The 4,270-nt window shown below is 36.7% G+C and overlaps 1 long non-coding RNA gene across 1 annotated transcript in view; it reads right to left on the bottom strand.

Moving 5' to 3' along the window:
* The window catches only part of LOC106879786 (uncharacterized), a 28,060-nt gene extending 26,438 nt beyond the window's left edge, over positions 1-1,622 (bottom strand). Inside the window, exon 1 of the long non-coding RNA XR_001410667.2 lies at positions 1,105-1,622. This is a non-coding gene — a long non-coding RNA (uncharacterized LOC106879786). The remainder of the gene's footprint in view (positions 1-1,104) is intronic.
* Between the last annotated feature and the right edge of the window lie 2,648 nt (positions 1,623-4,270).

Genomic DNA, 4,270 nt, shown 5'->3' with positions numbered 1-4,270 from the left:
ACACACACACACACACACACATTATATATATATGTGTGTGTGGTGTGTATATATATATATATATATATATATATATAAAGACAGGTAGCGCTTTCACGCGGAATTTTTCATACAAGTGTAGGGAAATCGCCGGTTTTTCGTTTTTCTTTCCTCTTTTGTTAGTTGAAAACGGGTGGTGTGCGTGTTCTTTACTCCCGCCTAGTTTCTCATAAAAAAGATCCAAGGAAAAATATTTCACGCACTCACATAATCGAAAAATTATTTTCCACAACTAAATCCTCGACTGTTGCCGACATCAAAAAAATACGTAAGAAAAATATAAAATATTTCCACACATTTTAACATGACATGTCCCATATTTTTTTTTGCTGTCCCGTTTTCCTTAAAATCTAAATTACCTTCGACTCCAGCAAACACCAGTCTAACAAGGAAAGAAGCCACCCTGTGAAGTCCGGGTACTTTACACATCCTAGTAGTAACCTGTATAAACTTAGTGCGAAACAGGCTTTCTCGCAGGTTTTTGTAGGAACTGTTTAAACATTAGTTATGAAGATAGTTTGTTATAATAATAATAATAATAATAATAATAATAATAATAATGCAGTGGAAGGATTTGCAATAATCTAGAGTAGCGTACTTGGACTGAATTTACTTCATTCTTCCATTTCCCCCCCCTCGCCATGTGTTTGTTTACAGGTCAAGTGTCATTTCTAAGTAAACAAACATCTTTATCTTAGTCATATTCCCGCTGACACAAGACCAGTTGACATCGTAAATTATATCGATTTTTTAAATACATATACATATATATTTATATATATATATAGGCTTAAGATCTCAATTTTTGTAAAGCATTATTTATTTTCCCACCCAACTTCAGAAGGAATAGAATGGGAATCGAAACCGTGAGTGTTTGCAGAGCCCGCTGTATCAAATCAAACCTGTTTCTTTGATATTTAACCATCGTGTTGATATTATGATATGAAATAAAAATTAGTTTATCATAATTAGAACATAAATTATTAACACAGTTGTAAATCACGGGTTGATTACTGAAATATAAACAACAAACAGTGAAGAATAAAGTAGGAAGATTTCAATTACCTTTGCCAATGTTGTTGGCTGGACTCGCTTGGGAAATGTTCCAAAAAAATGTGACGATCAAAGAAGAAAGAATATATATAAACGCACGACCGTTAAGAATAATTTTGTCTGCAAATGAAAAACTTCCGTTTTAGAGGTCTGTTTAATGAGTTTTAGGTATCTGTCGGTTGTAAGTTGATTCATTAACTGATACTTTGGGTACCAGGGGGGACATTGTAAGGTGGTGATGAGGAGCAGAGGAATTGTGGATGAGGTGTAGAGTTTGGTCAGCCGAATGGATTTATGACGAAAAATAGAGAGTTAGGAAGGAGAAATAAATGAATAAATCGAAGGACTTTGATAGAAAAAGCATTTAAAAAGATATAGAAGTGGGGGGAAAGGAAATAGAGAAGAATAACAGGTGTGAGTGGGAGGAGGATAAGGGTAGGAATAAAGAGAAAGAGAAGGGGGGGAGAGAGAAAGAAAGCAAGGAACAAGATATAAATGAAAGGAAGAGGAGGTATAAATTTAGAGAGGAATAGAGCGAGAATGGGAGAAATTACACTTTTAGAGAGGTAAGAGAGATAAAGAGGGGGAAAGAGAGATCGAGATATGAATGAGAGGGAGGGGGGAGAAAATATAGATTGTAGAGTGAGAAAGAGGAAATAATAAGATATGAATGCGAGCGAGAGGGGATATAAATTTAGAGAGAGGGAGAGAAAGAGATAAAGATATAAATGATAGAAGGGGAGGAAATATTAATTTAGAGAATGGGAAAAGAAATGAAGATATGAACGAGAGAGGAGGAGTATATAAGTTTACAGAGAGGGAAAGGGGGAGAGGAAGAGAGGCGCCGACGGGGTTTTGTTACTTTGTTGCGGGATGTCTCGTCTCTGTTACAGTCGCAAAGTCTTTTAAAATGCCCGACTCCACTCGCGCCATATATATATATATTACTTGATCTCTTTTTTCTTTTTCCTTCTCTCATTCTTTTCCACTCAATATTTCTTCCTTTGGTCACCAACTGCACTCATTCTCTTTTATTTTTTCTCTCTCTCATTCTTTCTATTTTTCTTTCCTTCTCTCTCTCTGTCTCTCATTTACATACATCTTGTTTCACTTTATTCTTTTGTAAATCAACTTTCACACGCACGCACATACACACACAAAGTTTCTCCCTTTCTCGTTATTTCTATCTATCTATCTATCTATCTTTCTAAACTAATACTTGACTCTCTCTTTTTTTTCCTTTCTGTCCGAAATACTTCGTTTCTCTCCTTTTTTTGTGTTCCCTTTCCCGCTTACTAAGTCTCACATTTTCTCCTATCTCGCTCTCCCTCTCTGTCTAACTTTAACCCTTCCCTCTTATCTCTTCTCTCTTTCACTCCACTCTGTCAATATTTTCAAAACATTTAACATGCAAAATATAAACACAAATTCAAAATAAGTGTTAGACAATTTCCTTAAATCTTTCTCTCACTCTCTTATACAAATATACTACACACACACACACACACACGCATAGGTATACATATGACCGAAAGCGAGAGGGGGTAGAGCAGAAGGGCATAACTGCAGTCTAGTGCCCCATGGAAATTTTACAGAGATACATTTTCGAGGGTGTTACAATTATCTTACATCTCTTACTTGTTTCAGTCACTGGATTACGGCCAAGCTGGTGCACCGCCTTAAAAGGTTTTGGTCGAACAAATCAACTCCGGAACGAATTGTTTTAAAGTTTGATACTTATTCTATCGGTCGCTTCTTGCTGCTTTTTTTGGTGTTTACGGAAACGTAAACAAACCAACACAGGTTGTCACTCGGTAGGTGGACACATGAAAACATGCGCGCGCGCGCATGAAGTGTGTGTTTATGAGCGAAACACCTAATCTCTACGCGGCACCGGCAGAAGTGTCATGGCAAACTTCTGCTCTCTCTTTTGCCACAACTTTTCTCTCATTCTTTCCTCCTGCATCTAGCAGCTCACCTGCGACGGACCGGCGTCCCATCCAGGTGGGGGGATCCTATACGCCAATGAAACCGGGAAGATCGGCCCTTATAAGCCATGCATGGCTCAAGAAGGAACAAACAACAAAACAATAGCATATACAGAATCGTGTTTTCTACAATTCGGTACAAGACAAAGATCAGGCCACAATCATCTGGGATATACCGGTTCAAACCGACAAAGAAATAAAAGCTAATCATCCAGACATAATAGTCAAGGATTGGGGGATTAAAAAAACACTAGCTTACTGATAGACATTGCAGTCCCTTCTGATCAAAATATCGTCAAAAAAGAAGTGGAGAAATTGTCAAAGTACAAAGAGCTCGAAATTGAAATATTCAAGATGTGGGGCATAAAGGTTAAAACAATACCAATAATAATTGGAACATTGGGCATGATAAAAATAATATATGAACAAAAATGTAGAAGCTACACCTGGATCCTCAATACGACACACTGTTCAAAAAATGACCCTGTTAGGAACAGCCAACATCCTATACAAGATACTATCAATCCAATAATACAACCGAAACAAAACAACCCACAAATACAAGACACTCTCTATACAACATTTGCCCAGTGAAATAAACTCCCACCAGCAAGCTAGAAAACCAAAGTATTACACACTCAACACACAATACATGCAGTAACATAACAAAAGACTGCACCACGCCTGAAAGAATAAAAAAACTAACACAATTCAGTGCTGGGAAGAGTTTGCATGCACCCCACAGCAGAAAAGAACACACAGTGCTGCATGCATACCAGTAGCACGGAGGTGCAGCAGATGATGCAGTAGAAATTTGCCTCAATCTACCAAATATTGAACCGTTATAATAATAATAATAATAATAATAATAATAATAATAATGCAAATAGACCAGATATAGTTGTCAAAGATCATGAAGGAAAAAAAATGCCTCTAATTGATGTTTCAATACCAGCAGATGACAACGTTTCTCTAAAAGAAATGGAAAAACTTTCAAAATACAAAGACCTGGAAATAGAGATAACTCGAATGTGGAATCTAAAAACAGAAACAATTCCTATCATAGTAGGTGCCTTAGGTATAATAAAAAAATATTCAGACAAATACATAACAAAAACACCAGGACTTACAAATATATATAACATACAGAAAATTGCACTACTGGGTACTGCACACATTCTACGCAAAAC

The sequence above is a fragment of the Octopus bimaculoides genome, chromosome 19 (assembly GCF_001194135.2).
Source record: "Octopus bimaculoides isolate UCB-OBI-ISO-001 chromosome 19, ASM119413v2, whole genome shotgun sequence".
Classification (NCBI taxonomy): Eukaryota; Metazoa; Mollusca; class Cephalopoda; order Octopoda; family Octopodidae; genus Octopus; species Octopus bimaculoides.
This window is presented reverse-complemented; position numbering and strand designations above follow the sequence as displayed.